The sequence below is a fragment of the Phyllostomus discolor genome, chromosome 13 (genome assembly GCF_004126475.2).
Source record: "Phyllostomus discolor isolate MPI-MPIP mPhyDis1 chromosome 13, mPhyDis1.pri.v3, whole genome shotgun sequence".
Lineage (NCBI taxonomy): Eukaryota > Metazoa > Chordata > Mammalia > Chiroptera > Phyllostomidae > Phyllostomus > Phyllostomus discolor.
The window spans coordinates 4,553,103-4,569,913 of NC_040915.2; positions in this window are offsets into that span (position 1 = coordinate 4,553,103).

Sequence of the window (16,811 nt, forward strand, 5' to 3'; positions counted from 1 at the left end):
CTCCCAACACCATTTGTTGAAGAGGCTATTTTTACTCCATTTTATGTTGCTGCCTCCTTTGTCAAATATTAATTGACCATAGAGACTTGGGGTTATTTCTGGGCTCTCTGTTCTGTTCCATTGGTCTATGTGCCTGTTTTTATGCCAGTACAGGCTGTTTTGATTACAGTGGCCTTGTAGTATAGTTTAGTATCGGGTATTGTGATCTCTCCTACTTTACTCTTCTTTCTCAAAATTGCAGCAGCTATTCGGGGTCGTTTATAATTCCATATAAATTTTTGAAGTGTTTGTTCTATGTCTGTGAAATATGCCATTGGTACTTTAATGGGAATTGCATTGAATGTGTAAATTGCTTTGGATAGTATGGACATTTTGATGATATTAATTCTTCCAATCCATGAACACAGTATATGTTTCCATTTGTTTGTGTCTTCCTTGATTTCTTTCTTCAGTGTTGTGTAGTTTTTTGAATACAGGTCTTTTACCTCATTGGTTAGGTTTATCCTAGATATTTTATTTTTCTTTTTGCTATGTCAAATGGGATTTTTTCCTTGATCTCTGTTTCTGCTGTTTCATTGTTGGTGTACAGAAATGCCTTTGATTTCTGGATATTGACTTTGTATCCCACTGTTTTGCCAAATTCATTTATTAGGTCAAGCAGTTTTTTGGTAGAGTCTATAGGATTTTCTATGTATACTATCATGTCATCTGCAAACAATGACAGTTTTGTTTCCTCCTTTCCAATTTGGATGCCTTTTATTTCTTTTTCTTGTCTGATTGCTGTGGCTAAAACTTCCAGTACTATATTGAATAGAAGTGGTGAAAGTGGACAGCCTTGTCTTGTTCCTCATCTTAGTGGAAAAGATTTTAATTTTTGGCCATTGAGTATGATGTTAGCTGAAGGTCTCTCATATATGGCCTTTATTATGTTGAGGAATGCTCCCTCTATTCCCACTTTGCCGAGTGTTTTTATCATGAATGGGTGCTGTACCTTATCAAATGCTTTTTCTGCATCAATTGATATGATCATGTGGTTTTTGTCTTTGCTTTTGTTTATGTGATGTATTACATTTACTGATTTGTGAATATTGTACCATCCTTGCATCCCTGGAATGAATCCCACTTGGTTATGGTGTATGATCTTTTTAATGTATTGTTGGATGCAGTTTGCCAGTATTTTGTTGAGGATTTTAGCATCAATGTTCATCAGTGATATTGGCCTGAAGTTTTCTTTCTTTGTTGTGTCTTTATCTGGTTTTGGAATTAGGATGATGTTGGCCTCATAAAAAGAGTTTGGGAGACTCCCATCTTTCTGGATTTTTTGGAATAGTCTGTGAAGGATAGGGGTTAGCTCTTCCTTAAATGCTTTGTAGAATTCTCCTGTGAAACCATCTGGTCCCGGGCTTTTGTGTGTTGGGAGTTTTTTGATTATTGCTTCAATTTCTTTTGTTGTTATTGGTCTGTTCAGGCTTTCTGCTTCTTTTTCATTGAGTTTTGGAAGATTATATTTTTCTAGAAATTTGTCCATTTCACCTAGGTTTTCAAATTTTTTGGCATACAGTTCTTTGTAGTAATTTCTTACAGTCCTTTGTATTTCTATGGTATCTGTTGTAATCTCTCCTCTTTCATTTCTGATTGTGTTTATTTGGGTCTTCTCTCTTTTTTTCTTGATGAGTCTGCTTAAAGGCTTGTCAATTTTGTTTATCTTTTCAAAGAACCAGCTCTTGGATTCATTGATCCTTAGAATTGTGCTTTTAGTCTCTATGTCATTTAATTCTGCTCTGATCTTTGTTATTTCCTTCCTTCTGCTTGCTCTGGGCTGCCTTTGTTGTTGTTTCTCTAGTTCTTGTAGACGTAGGGTTAGGTTGTTTGTTTGGAATGTTTCTAACCTTTTTAGGTGGGCCTGTATCGCTATGAACTTCCCTCTCAGGACTGCCTTGGCTGTGTCCCATAAGTTTTGGGTTGTTGTGAGTTCGTTTTCATTTGTTTCCAGAAACCTTTTGATTTCTTCCCTAATGTCATTCTTGACCCATTCATGGTTTAATAGCATGCTATTTAATCTCCATGATTTTGAGTGTTTTTGGTTTTTTCCTTGGGGGTGGTTTCTAGCTTCAGTCCCTTGTGGTCTGAGAAAATGCATGGCATGATTTCAATTTTCTTGAAATCCTTGAGACTTGTTTTGTGTCCTATCATGTGGTCTATCTTTGAAAATGTTCCGTGTACATTTGAAAAGAATGTATATTTAGCTTCTTTTGGATGGAGGGCTCTGTATATATCAGTAAAGCCCATTTCATCAAGGGTATTGTTCAATGCCACAATATCTCTGTTGATATTTTGTTTGAGCGATCTGTCCGTTTTTGATAGTGGGGTGTTAAAATCTCCCACTATAATTGTGTTGCTGTCCATATCTTTCTTGAAGTCCTCTAAGATTTTCTTTATGTATTTGGGTGCTCCTATGTTGGGTGCATATATATTTACAATATTTATGTCTTCTTGATGGATTCTTCCCTTGAGTATTATGAAGTGACCTTCTGGGTCTCTCTTTATGGACCTTTTTTGGAAGTCTATTTTGTCTGATGTGAGTATTGCTACCCAGGATTTTTTTTCCTGTCCATTTGCTTGGAAGATTTGTTTCCAGCCCTTCACTTTCAGCCTGTGCAGATCTTTTATCCTGAGGTGGGTCTCTTGTAGACAGCAGATATGTGGGTCATATTTTCTTATCCATTCAGCTATTCTATGTCTTTTGATTGGAGCATTTAATCCATTTACATTTAAGGTTATTATTGATAGGTACTTATTCATTGTCTTTCATGTATGTGTGTTTCTCTCTCTCTCTCTCTCTCCCTCTCTCTCTCTCTCTCTCTTTTCCTTCTCTTCCTTAAAGCAGTCCTTTTAGAATCTCTTGCACAGCTGGTTTGGTCGAGGTGTATTCTTTTAGACTTCTTTTGTCTGGGAAGCTTCTTATTTGGCCTTGTATCTTGATTGAGGGCCTTGCTGGATGTAGTAGCCTTGGTTGCAGATGTCTGGTTCTCATTACCTGGAGTATTTCTTGCCATTCTCTTCTGGCTTGAAGTGTTTCCATTGAGAAGTCAGCTGTTAGCCTTATTTGGGCTCCCTTGTATGTTACTTCCTTTTTCTCCCCTGCTGCCTTTAAGATTCTCTCTTTGTCTTGAAATTTTGTCATTTTAATTATGATGTGTCTTGAGGTGGGCCTCTTTGGGTTCCTCTTGATTGGGACTCTCTGTGTTTCCTGGATTTGTGTGACTTTTTCTCTCATCAAATTAGGGAAGTTCTCCTTCATTACTTGTTCAACTAGGTTTTTGATCTTTTGCTCTTCTTCTTCTCATTCTGGTATCCCTATTATATGGGTATTATTACGTTTCATATTGTCTTGCATTTCTCTTAATCCCTCTTCATTCTTTCTGAGCCTCTTTTCCTTTTCTTGCTCTTTCTGGGTGTTGTTTTCTACTTTGTCCTCCAGCTTGCTAATCTGATCTTCTGCTTCATCGATCCTGCTTTTCATTCCTTCTACTGTGTTCTTTAGTTCAGAAATTGTATTCTTCATTTCCTCTTGACCTTTGTTGAGAGTTTCTATTTCCTTTTTCATGTTTATATAGTTTGCAGTGAGATTGATGTAGTTTCCCTCTAATTTCTGATAGCTCGTTGTGAGTTCATTGAACTTCCTGGTAATCATTGTTTTGAACTCACTATCTGATAGTTGATTTGCCTCTATTTCAATTAGCATTTTTCCTGAGGCTTCCTCGTTTCCCTTCAATTGAGGATTGTTTCTTTGTTTTCTCATTGTTCATGGGTTTCTTCTTTTTTCTTCTTGTTTGTTAAATTGATCTGTTCTGATTCCCTGTAATTATGGAGTGAACTTCTGTGGTAGAATATTTGTGAGATTCAGTGGTGCAATCTCCTTCATGTATCCTGGTGTTCACAGCTTCCCCCTGGTCTTTTTTGTGATCAGTTGGAGGAGTAAGGTGAAATGGTTTAAGACAGCAAGACAGTGTACTATGATATTTACATTAGCAGCCAGTAGAGAAGAGTTGGTTTATCCTTTGGCTCTTTATAGTGTTTACCGTGATCCTCCACCCCACTATCCACGTTTTAGAAAGGATGGAAAGAGGGTAAGACTCTTATTGGGGATGAGAGGATTGTTAGTTGGATCTAGAAAGCTGTGAGGCTGTGGGAGGTCAGATTCTAAGGTAGGGTTGGATTAAAGATTAGTATATAGGAGTAGTGTGTAAAAGAATAGAGATACCCCCCCCCAATAGTATAGTTCAGAAAATTGCAAAGTGGGCTTAGATCAGGTATGGGTATTGAGTAGTATTTACAATTGTATAGACTAGGTCTTACTAACAGTAATAGTAAAGTGACTGTCTTGTGGCAGAATCGATGAGGTCTAGATAAGAAGAATAAAGAGTATAGAATCTTGAGAGGTGTATTAATGGAACACAGATGAAGAATAGTAACTTATCAACACATTGTGACTGAGATACCAGGGGAAACCTATCAAATGACAGTATAACCAGCCAAGCAAAGAACATTATACAGAAAGAAAAAGAATACCAAAATACTATTAAAATAAAAAATGTTGCAAAAGTGAGAAAAAGATAGTACAGATTTACAGTAACTTGCAAGATTAAAAAAAAAAAAGGAAAGACAAGCAGAAGATGTAGTGCAGGAGAGATAAATTTGGAGTGGAAAGAATAATATTAGGATGAATGGAAGAGAAACATAAGGAATTGCGAGATAAAAATAATAACAATTGAAAAATAAAATGTCACATAAAACACAAGATAAAATCAATAAACCAACAACAGCCACAAAAACAAAACTAAACCAAACCAAACAAAACAAAATAAGAAAAACCTCTTGTTGGTTTCTAACTGGCCAGACCAGTTTTTCTGATCTTGCTGGCTTCAGCTGGCTGAGGGACCTTTGAAATGCTTCTCTCTCTTCCCAGTCAGATCTCAGCAAGACTGTCAGGTACCCTGGGCACTCCCAAGCATACTCGCTCTCTAGAGCTCACTGCCGTGTTCCTCCACAGTGGACTCCGGGGTCCTGCAGGGTTCCAGCTCTATGATCTCAGGAGGCACCCACGGCATTTTGGGATTCACTGCGCCCTCCCTGAGAATCGTAAAAGGGCACGGCCCTCCCCCAAACTTTTGAGATTCGGGGTCTAGGATCACCCTAAGCGCCTCGCCGCAACCCTTCTGGGTTCACAGTGCGTGGGAGTCAGTCTTCCCGATGGTGCTCAAGTGAGCCCTTTCCAGCTCTGTGTTCCCCGCTGAACTGCACTCCGACCGGGCTAGGGGTGTTGGTGTCTTTCCCGGCTTCCCCGATCTGGCTAGCTGGAAATTTCTGAGCCACTATTGTAGGAACACACCAAGCACCACGTCCCTCCCAGGATCACAGTGCGTGATTCAGGCCTCCCTATGGGGCGGGAGCCGAGCCCGGCCTGGCTCTGTGCTCTCCACGGATCTGCACTTCCACCGAGCTAGGGGTGCGGGCGCTCTTCCAGGCTGCCCCTGGTTGTGTCGGCTAGAGGCCCTCACTTCTCCCAGGTCTCTGGGCGGGTGTTCATAGTCCCTGGGCGATTTTGTCCCAGTCCAACTGGCCAATCTGTTCCTTCTAGCAACACGTTCTCCCCTGGAGTTGTTCACCCCCCATATTCGGGGTAGGGAGCAGCGACTCCCCTCTCCCGGGATCCCTGAGGCAGACCCGGGAGCACTGGGCCTGGGGAGTGCACACCCCTACACCCCGCGCTGATCCCTGGGCCCCTTTTGTCCTGAAGCAGTCTCCTTACCGTCTGGTTTTTCAGTGATTGCAATAATTTTTGATGTCCTGCTTTCAAAAGTGATTTGGTAACCTAGTCCACTTGCTCTGTTTCTCCACCAATCCGTCAGTTTCCCTCCTCTTCACAGAAGCCGAGAAAAACGCTGCCTAGAGTAAAGCCGCCATCTTCCCCACCCTCTCCTGATTTGTTCTTTTTTTATACTTTTTATCTTCTTTGTTGAAGTTCTCACAGGGTTCATTCATATGTTTGTGACCATTACTTTGAACTAATTATTTGGTGAACTGCTCATCTCCATAGTGTTTAGTTCCTTTTCTGGAGGTTTTGTCTTGTCCTGTTTTGAAAATATTCTTTTGTCTCCTTATGTCACCTAGCTCTCAGTGTTATTTACATATTAGCTACCTCTCCTTGTCCTGAAAGAGTGGGCTTGCATAGAAGGTGTTCTGTGGGGTCAAGTGGAGCAATTCTCTGTGGTTGTCAGGGTCAGGTATTCCTGGGGTGTCCCCTATGTAGGTTGCATGTACTCACCTGTTGTAGTTGGGCTTCAGTTGCTTCAAGTATACTGCTGGGTGGGGTTGGCCCTCTGCTCCACTTTCTGTGAGGTCCGGCATGACTGCTGTGGGGAAATTCATGTGTGGGACTGGCCTATGACACAGCTATCTTGATCCCACTGTCTTCTGACATATTTTATACTCTTTTCCATATTTTCCATCTTTTTTCCATATGTACATCATCCTGAATATTTTCTACTGGTACTGCTCTTATTTTCACCTATGTCTAATTTGCAGGTAAATCTATGTGCTGGGTTTGTAATTTTAGTTTGTACATTTCTTCACTCTAAGTTTTCAAATGGACTTTTTTTAATTGATTCCAATTCTCTAGTAAAATTCTCCATTGTGCTATTTTTTTGTATATTTTATTGATTATGGTATTATGGTGGTCCCATTTTTTCCCTTTTCCCCCCTTTGCCCTGCACTGCCCTCCCTCCAGCATTCCTTCCCCCTCAGTTCATGACCATGAGTCATACATATAAGTTCTTTGGCTTCCCCACTTTCTATACTATTCTTTACCTCACCCTGTTCATTTTGTACCTATCAATTATGCTTCTTATTCCCTGTACCTTTTCCTCCTTTCTCCCCCCGTCACCCCCACAACTAATAACCCTCCATGTCATCTCCATTTCTGTGGTTCTGTTCCTGTTCTAGTTGTTTGCTTAGTTTGTGGGTTTCTTTTTTTTAGGTTAAGCTGTTGATAGTTGTGAGTTTCTTGTCATTTTACTGTTCATAGTTTTTATATTCTTTTTTTAACACAAATCTCTTTAACATTTCATATAATAAGGGTTTTGAGATGATGAACTTCTTTAATTTTACCTTGTCTGGGAAGTATTTTATCTGCCCCTTCATTCTAAATGATAGCTTTGCTGGATACAGTAATCTTGGATGTAGGGTCTTGCTTTTCATGACTTCAAATACTTGTTTTTAGCCCCTTCTTGCCTGCAAGATTTCTTTTGAAAAATCAGCTGATAGTGTTCTGGGAACTCCTTTGTAGGTAAGCCTCTGATTTTCTCTTGCTGCTTTTAAGATTCTCTCTTTACCTTTAATCTTTGGCATTTAAATTATGATGCGCCTTGGTGTGTGCTTTCTTAGGTCCATCTTGTTTGGGATTCTCTGAGCTTCCTGGACTTGTATGTCTATTTCCTTTGCCAGATTTATGAAGTTTTCTTTCGCTATTTTTTAAAAATATATTTTATTGATTATGCTATTACAGTTGTCCCATTGCCCCCGTTCATTCCCCTCCACCTTGCACACCCTCTCCCACCCACATTCCCCCCTTTAGTTCATGTCCATGTGTCATAAGTTCTTTAGCTTCTACATTTCCCATACTATTCTTGCCCTCCCCCTGTCTATTTTCTACCTACCATCTATGCTACTTATTCTCCATACCTTCCCCCCCTCTCCTCCTCCCATTTCCCTGTTGCTAACCCTCCATGTGATCTCCATTTCTGTGGTTCTGTTCCTGTTCTAGTTGTTTGCTTAGTTTCTTTTTGTTTTTGCTTTAGATGTGGTTAATAATAATTGTGAGTTTGCTGTCATTTTACTGTACATGGTTTTTTATCTTCTTTTTCTTAGATAAGTCCCTTTAACATTTCATATAATAAGGGCTTGGTGATGATGAACTCCTTTAACTTGACCTTATCTGAGAAGCACTTTATCTGCCCTTCCATTCTAAATGAAAGCTTTGCTGGCTGGAGCAATCTGGGATGTAGGTCCTTGCCTTTCATGACTTGGAATACTTCTTTCCAGCCCCTTCTTGCCTGTAAGGTCTTTTTTGAGAAATCAGCTGACAGTCTGATGGGAATGCCTTTGTAGGTAACTGTCTCCTTATCTCTTGCTGCTTCTAGTATTGTCTCCTTTGTTTTTACCTTGGGTAATGTAATTATGATGTGCTTTGGTGTGTTCCTCCTTGGGCCCAACTTCTTTGGGACTCTCTGAGCTTCCTGGAATTTTTTTTTTAAAGATTTTATTTATTTTATTTTTAGGGAGGGAACAGAGGGGGAGAGAGAGAGAGAGAGAGAGAGAGACATCAATGTGCGGTTGCTGGGGGTTATGGCCTGCAACCCAGGCATGTACCCTGGCTGGGAATCGAACCTGGGACACTTTGGTTCCCAGCCCGCGCTCAATCCACTGAGCTATGCCAGCCAGGGCTAGCTTCCTGGAATTTTTTGAAGTCTATTTCCTTTGCCAGAATGAGGAAGTTCTCCTTTATTATTTGTTCAAATAAGTTTTCCACTTGTTGCTCTTCCTCTTCTTCTTCTGGTACCCCTATAATTCAGACTTTGGAATGTTTAAAGATGTCCTGGAGGTTTCTAAGCCTCTCCTCATTTTTTTGAATTCTTATTTTTTTTTCATTCTTTTCTGATTGTATTTTTTTTCTTCCTTCTGGTCCACTCCATTGATGTGAGACCCAGCTTCCATTCCATCACTATTGGTTCCCTGTGCATTTTTCTTCGTTTCACTTATTGTAGCCTTCATTTTTTCATCTAATTTGTGACCAAAATCAACCAATTCTGTGAGCATCCTGATTACCAGTGCTTTGAACTGTGCATCTGATAGGTTGGCTATCTCTTGGTAGCTTAAAAATGCTGGTTGTGGGACTTTTAATTTTTTTGAGTCATCTTCTTTTTTTCTCTCTCTCTTTGGTCCGGTCACACCTGTTAAGTTGAGGGGAGGAGCCTTAGGTGTTCACCAGGGCAGGGCACCCCAGTTGCTGGGTTGTGATGCTGTATGTGGGGGTGGGGTCAGAGAGGGAAGAATGGCCCTTGCTCTGCTCTCTGTGGGACCTCAGTCCCTTCCACTGCTCTCCCTGAGCAAACTGGTCCCCTCTGGTGCCAATTCCTGTGTGGGTGGGCTTGTGCACCCGTGGGACTTTCCAAGGATCTCTCCTGTGAGTCTGGGAGTATCTCCCTGTGTCTCAACCCCCACAGGTGTTTTCATCAGTGCATCAAGGCTCTATTTCCCAGCACTGTGATCCTGGTTTGCACACAGTGCCTTACTTCACAATTGCCGCCTCGCTGGGTCTGCCGGTTGCCACCTGTCAGCCAGGGCCTGCCAGCTGCCTCTTTCGCACTCAGGGTCCACCCGCTGTGGTCTTGTGCGCCCCAGATGCCTTACGTGCTGGGTCCCACCACTCTCTGTTCTGTTGACACGCTGCAACAGGAGGCTGACTGCCAGACTCCGCCCGACTCTACCCCTCTTACCCGTCTGGGTACACATGTCTATTTTAACTTCTTGGTTGTCTGACTTCCATACATTTCAATTTTCTGTCAGTTCTGGTTGTTATTCTGTTTCTAAATTGTTGTTGTCCCTATCTTGGTTGTGCAAAGAGGCACAGTGTGTCTACCTATGTCTCCATCTTGGCCAGAAGTCTCTTTCATTATTTTTTCAAATAAGTTTTTTATTTCTTGCGCTTTCTCTTCTCCTTCTGGCACCCCTATGACTTATATAGTGGTACATTTAAACTTGTACTAGAAGTTCCTAAGCCTCTCCTTACTTTTTGAATTCTTGTTTCTTCATTCTATTCCAGCTGAATGTGTATTTCTTCATTTTGTTCCAAATTATTGATCTGAGCCCTGGTTTCATTTCTTTGCTGTTGATTCTCTCTATATTTTTTATTTCACTTTGTAGAGCCTTTATTTCTTCTTTTATTTTGCAGCCATACTCAATCATTTCTCTGAGCATCCTGCTTACCAGTGTTTTCAACTCCACATCTGATAGGTTGGCTATCTCCTTGTTGCTTAGTTCTTTTTCTGGAGTTTTGATCTGTTCTTTCATTTGGGCCATATTTCTTTGGTTTGGTGCACCTGTTATCTTGTAAGGGGCAGAGCCTTATATATTCACTGGGGATGGGGAGTGGGGGTAGCAACCTGCTTCATAGCCTTGTGACACAGTCTGGATGCATGTCTCTTCTTTAACTCCTCGGTCGTCGGATTTCCGTACAGGTCAATTTTCTGGAAGTTCTAGTTGTTTTTTTTTGCCTTTAAATTGCTTGCTATCCTTCTTTGGTTGTATGAGGAGGTTAAGGGTATCTACCTAAGCCTCCACCTCAGGGGTAACTCTAATCTTGATTTTATTAATGTGATGTATCACATTGTTTGTATCACTGGCATAACTTCCATTTGGCCATGGTGTATAATCTTGTGAATGTATTTTTTAATTCAGATTAGTACTTTGTCAAGAATTTTTGCATCTGTATTCCTCAGGGATATGGACCTATACTTCTCTTTTTTTGCAGTGTCTTGCTGGCCTCATATAATGAGTTTAAAAGAGTTCTTTCCTCTTAAATTTTTTGAGTAATTCTAGAATGGGGGTGTCAAATTCATTTTCACCAGGGGTCACATAAGCCTTGCAATTGCCTTCAAAGGGCTGAATGTAATTTTAGGACTGTATAAATGTAATTACTCCTTAACAGTGAAGCGAGAGCTCAGCACTGTCGCTAGGTAGAAACCAGGTGCTGGGCCAGATAAAACAAGGTGGAGGGCTGGATTCAGCCCATGGGCCTTGTGTTTTTCATATTTTAGAAGATAAGCTATTTAAAATCTCCTTCAATACTTGGTAGAATTCACTGGTGAAGCTGTCCTGGGTATGCATGTATGTATGTATGTATGTATTTATTGTATTACTGCTTCAATGTATTGCTAGTAATTGGCCTGTTCTGATTCCTCTTGGTTCAGTCTGAGAAGTTACATGTTTGTAGATTCTTCTAGGTTGTCCAACTTATTTGCATATAGATGTTCACAGCATTCTTTTTTCTTCAAAGATTTTATTTATTTAGAAAGAGTGGGAGTAGAGAGAATGGGAGGGGGGAAGAAAGAGAGGGACACATGCATCAATGTGTGGTTACCGGGACCTGGCCCACAACCCAGGCATGTGCCCTGAGTGCAAATCGAACTGGTGATCCTTTGGTTCACAGGCCAGTGCTTAATCCACTGAGCCACACTAGCAAGGCCTCACAGGATGCTTTAATGATCTGTATTTCTATGGTGTTAGTTGCAATCTTCCTCTTTTATTTATGATATTACTTCTTTGGTCTCTCTCTTCCTCTCTCATTTTAACTTGACAAGTCTGGGTAGAGGTTAACTTTGTTTTTTTAAAGATTTTATTTATGTATTTTTGGACAAAAGGGAAGGGAGGAAGAAAGAGAGAAAGAGAAACATCAATGTGTGGGTGCCTCTCATGTGGCCCCCACTGGGGACCTGGTCTGCAACCCAGGCATGTGCCCTGACTGGAAATTGAACCAGTGACCCTTTGGTTTGCAGGCCAGCCCTCAATCCACTGAGCCACACCAGCCAGGGCAAGGTTTGTCAATTTTATTTATCCTTTTAAGAACAAACTCTTACTTGCATTCATCTTTTTTTACTGGTTTTTATTTTTGTCTCTATTTTATTTGTTTCCACTCTGATCTTTATTATGTCCCTCCTTCTACTTACAGTGGGTTTTGTTTGTATTTCTTTTTCTAATTCCTGTAGGTGCAAAATTAGAGTGTTTATTTGGGATATTTCCTGTTTATAGAGGTAGGCTTGCATAGTTATGAGCTTCCCTCTTAGAGCTGTTCCTGCTGCATCCCATAAATTTTGGCAGGTTATCTACCTTCATTTGTCTCAAGGTAGTTTTTGATCTCCTTGATCCATTGGCTATTTAGTAGCATGTTGTTTAATCTTGACATATTTGAGAGAGGTTTTTTTTTTTTTCAGTTTTCTTCCCGTTGTTGGTTTCCAGTTTTATGGCATTGTGATCAGAAAATATGCTTGATATAATTCAATCTTCTTGAGTTTATTGAGGTTTGTTTTATGGCCTAATAGGTAGCCTATCCTGGACAATGTTCTATGTGCACTTGAGAAAAATGTGTAAACTGCAGTTTGGGGATGAAATGTTCTTTAAGTGTCTATTAAGTTGGGCTGGTCTAATGCAGCACTTAAACCCATTATTTCCTTCTTAGTTTTCTGTGTGCATGATCTATCCTTTGAGAGAAGTGGGGTATTAGTGTGTTACTATGAATTTCTGCCTTTATATCCATTAATGTTTGGTTCATATCTTTGGGTGCTGCTATGTTGGGTTTGTAGATATATACAATTGTTATATCCTCTTCTTGGGTTGACCTCTTTGCCATTATGTAATTTCCTTATTTGTATCTTTTTACATTCTTTGTTTTCACGTATATTTTGTCTGATATGCGTATTGCTGCTCCAGCTTTCTTTTCATTTCCATTGGCATGCAATGTCTTTTTCTAACCCTTCACTTTCAGTCTGTGTATGTCTTTTGCACTAAAATGAGTCTGTTATCAACAGACTATAGATAAGTTTTATATTTTTTATCCATTCTGTTATGCTATGTCTTTTGAGTGGGGCATATTCCATTTACATTTGAAGTAATTATTGACAGGCATATGCTTATCACCATTTTGTTCATTGTGCTTGGTTGTTCTTCTCTGTCCCTTTCTTCTTCCCTTGATGTCTCTCTTTTGACTTTCTGGCTTTCTTTACTATTTTCCCAATTTTTAGTTTCCTCTCTTTCCTCTTTCCCTCTTCTTGACCTTCCTGGGTCTTCCCAGCTCTCCTCAGATCCCTCCCCTCTCAGCTCTGTGATCTACTCTCTCCTGTCTGGGCACTAGCCTCTAGTCAAAGTCCCCAAGAGCTTGGCAGGCAAACACATGTCATTGCCATTGTGAAAATAGAATGAAAACCAGTCAAATAAAACTAAAACATTAGAAGGAAAAGATAAATTGGTTATTTAGCCATCTGGTTTCCAGTGAATATGTCATTTTGAAATTGGCCTGCTTCCAGAGTAAAAGGGCCAAAGATTGAGTGATTATAAAATGATAGCCTAACTTGGGACACTGTTGAGAGTGAAGGAAGTATTCTCGGTGATTACACAGGGAGAACAGACATAAGGCCTCTGCATGGAAGGACAGCCCGCAGCATACCAGGGAGGCCACTGATTGCAGAGAAGCATTAGACAGGGTTTGAAGGACATGTAGCTTCCTAGCCACCATCTGACTCTCATGAAGGTGGGTGCTCTGTTTCCCTCCCACTGGGTCATGAACTCCTGGGAGCCAGGGCTGTGTCCAGGCCCCACTCAGAATGCAGCAGGACATCTCACCCAGTGCTCAGTGTATCCTGGACCTTCAGCAGGTGTGAACTGACCTGCGGGACAGATCAAGAACAGGTGTGGACTATGGAGTGTGGAGAGCCAACTTGGCCAGTCACAGCTGGAGACACCATGAGGGCCCTGGGGGTGACTGGGGAAGCGTGGAATTGGTCTGAGTCAGGGTAGAGCCCACAGAGACTTGTTCCCATTTGTGTGCCCTGGCTGCCCTGTGGTCCTCCCCTGACCAGGTTTCCTCACATGGTCTCTACAGGGCCTATTCTGGTTCTGTCCCCAAGGTTCCTTTTGGAGTCTCTTTAATTGTAATCTTGGGAGCTCCTGCTTCAGGGCTGGAGTCTGAGGGCTCCTGGGAGGGGACAGCTTTACCTTCCTCACTGCAGCTCTGTGTTGAGTACCTTAATGGGCAGTGGGAGACAGGTCTGCAAGCTGAGCTGAGAGGCAGCCCGAGGCAGGTGGACAGGCACTGTTGGGTGCAAGAGATATGTATGTAGGTGCTGGATCTGACCCCATCTGCCCACCACCATCCCCTTGACTAAGTCTCTGATCTCTCTCTCCCCCTTTTTCTGGAAGGAGGCTGTTGTCTGTCTGAGCCCCACTGAACTAGAGAGTCACAAGGAGGTTAAGAAGTAGGGGGCTAAGGAGGGAGGTCAGAGCTGGAGCAGCATCTCCCTGTCCCCTCTGTCCCCTCTGACCCAGTGAGTGAGGGATGATGGAGTGATGTTCATCCCCAAAACTCCTCTACACTGTAGCTGTGGAGTCGCCTTTCCTCCAGAGAACCCATCCTGAGGTGAGTGTGTGTCATTTTCTCATCACCCCTTTTATCCCTTCCTTACAGTTCCACTTACTGATTTCTGGTTTGTGTCTTCATTTCTGTTTATTTATCAAGATTTTTTCTTCCTCCTAATGTCTGCCTCCTTCAGCATTTCTTTGGTGGGGTTGTGTATATGTATATCACTCATGGTTCAATATAGGAAGGAGTGGAACAGTGAACCCCTATTTGGGTTGTGAACAAGTTCTGCAATGAACAAGTTCAAGCTCTTTTAGCTCAGAAATTGAGGTTGCAGATGCATGTCAGTTAATGATTCATTATTCTATTTAGTCAGCACATGTTGATGTAGGAACCTGGGTTGTTTGAGAGAAGTTTTCTATAACACCAGGAGATCTGAAGTCAGAGGGAGCCATGTAGGTATCTGGGGGAGGAACACGCTATTGTGAGGGAAGAGAAAAGGTCCTAAGCTAGGATTGTGTCTGTCCTGCTCCTGTAACTGAGCACCCTGAGGGAGGAGAGAGGCAGAAGCCTTTATCCCAGCCTTGGGTGTGGGAAGGGCAGCCATGGCACTGGGTCAGTTGTGGTCTTGCATGGCTGGGGGGCCTTGTAAGGACTTGGCCTTGCCCTAAGTGGGGTAGGAACCAATGGCATAGCTAGAGCACAAGAGTGACATCATCTGCCTTGAACTTCAGATGAGGCTAATCCTCCTGCTGCTGGGTGGAGAAGCAGGCAGCCCCGTTCGAGAATGCTGGGAACTGTAACTGCACCCATGGAGAGTGCTCTCAGGTCACAGAATGTGAGGTGGGAGGCCTCAGGGAAAGGGATCACCTGGCGTAGGGTCAGTTGGGGGCCCCTTCATGGCAGAAGCAGGTTTGAGCTGAGCCCCTGAGAAACAATGGCATTATGACAAAAAGAGTTTGGAGGAAGTTATGCTGGGAGAATGGAACAGCATGAGCAAAACCAAAAGGGGCAAACAGAAGTCATTTTTGGCAAGCTGCAGAGGTCAGTTCAGGTGGAGTGTAAGGCTTATTTAGAGGAAGGGAGAGCAGACCATTCAGGGACATCAATCGGTTAGAGGTGGAGTTCTGCTCATTTTCATGCAGTGCAGTGACCCACAGAGAGACATTCTGTGTGGTACCCAGGGAGGTACCTGGTCAGGGCCATTGCATGAACACTGGCAAAACAGTAATGATCTGAATACAGCGGCAACTCCTGGGATGAAAATAGAAGCTGTTGTAAGAAGCAGTGTTCTCCATAATGTGCAAATCAACAGGACCAGGAAATTGTTTGTTACAGAATGCAGGGAGTATCCAAGTAGGGTCACTTTGAACATGAATGGTTGGGACAGTAAAGTATTTTTTTTAAAAAAGAGATGCAAATAGGAAATATTACTTTTCTGGTAAATGCATGCAAGAATTGTTCTTTCATGTTTGGGGTGTCAGGAAGACATGCAATTATATAGATTCCTCAAGAAACTGGCAATTTGGGGATGGTTCTGCGCCTGGGGAGGAATGTTAGGATCTGACAGAGATTCTGGAGTTGTCTGGAGACAGGTGGGCAGATGGAGTCTCTGGCTCGTCCACCTCAGCCTCCTGATCATCTCCAAGAGGTCTTTCCCTGAGTATCACAGGGTCAGAAATGTAATTGTAACTTGCATCTAGGTTTAGGGGGTCCCATTTATACTAAACAACTCACAAGGTAGGGACATAATAACCACAAGTGATCAAGTATTCATCTGTGATTTTAAAAGATACACTGACACATATTAAAATTTTTAAGAGTTTATATGAGCAAAAATAAATTCCAATCAGGCTACGTCAAATTGAAAGTGATTAGGAGAGCTCCACAAACCAGGGAAAAGACTTTTATAGAGAAAAGGCAGGAGACAAGCAAGGACATTATTTAATTGGCTCTATGTAAGCCTTTGACTTACTGGGAAATCCTAGCTGTTGTCTATGCATTGATATGTTGGTCTTGAGACATTTACAGGCTGAGGTTTGGATTTGCTTTGTAGGCTACTAAGGCATTGCAACCACTCATCCTAATTGCCTCCTTGTTTAATGAATAGTAACAAGCACCCTATATCTGACAGGAAGCCTGTTTCGTGTTGAGCAAAAGGATCTCCAGTTTTTTTTTTAAGATTTTATTTATTTATTTTTAGGGAGGGAAGGGAGGGAGATAGAGAGAAAGAGAGAGAGAGAGAGAAACATCAATGTGCGGTTGCTGGGGGTTACGGCCTGCAACCCAGGAATGTACCCTGGCTGGGAATCCAACCTGGGACACTGGTTCCCAGCCCGCACTCAATCCACTGAGCTATGCCAGCCAGGTGGATCTCCAGTTTTTAAGAGTCCATATTAGAGATCAGAAGGCTGCTGGGTGAGCCAAGAATCAGAAAAAAGGGAATTGGAAACACCCAACTAATAATTTCTCCAAAATAAGGTAGCTTGCCCTTCTAAGGATATTTTTGCCCTACAATAGCCTGATAAAACTTAAAGTGTTCACAGCTTAGATTCCAAAAGCCACTTCTCAAGTCTCAGTCCTACATTTACTAGCCATGTAGCTTTGGATAATGCAGCCAACT